This window comes from Herpailurus yagouaroundi, unplaced genomic scaffold, assembly GCF_014898765.1.
Source record: "Herpailurus yagouaroundi ecotype Mexico unplaced genomic scaffold, PumYag 198, whole genome shotgun sequence".
In the NCBI taxonomy this organism is placed as follows: domain Eukaryota; kingdom Metazoa; phylum Chordata; class Mammalia; order Carnivora; family Felidae; genus Herpailurus; species Herpailurus yagouaroundi.
This window is the reverse complement of record NW_024412429.1, coordinates 23,489,760-23,490,132: the sequence shown is the minus strand read 5'-3', so window position 1 is coordinate 23,490,132 and position 373 is coordinate 23,489,760.

Below are 373 nucleotides of genomic sequence, written 5' to 3'. Positions count from 1 at the left end.
CGGCGACGCCTGTCCACACTGGGGTCCCCTCCGTCAGGGCAGGTTTCCCGCCCTCCCGCCCGCTCTCTGCGGACCACGCTCCCTCTCCGGCCGGCAGAGGCCACCCGCCGCGGCCCCGGAGAGCGGCGCGCGCTTCCCGAGCCCTGGTCGCACTCGGAGGCCGCCCACCCACCCGTGGAACGCCTAGGGGGCGCCCGGGCCGGGTCTCCCGGGGCCCCTCGAACGCGGGAGCAGAATGACGGAGATGACGAAGGAGCTGACGCCACGCCGCCCGGCCGCGGCAGCAGCTAGTGTCCGCCGACGCCGCCCCGCCCGCGCAGGTCGCCGGGCGCTAGCGGTCGCCCGTCCCGCGGGGCGCGCCCGCCGCAGACCC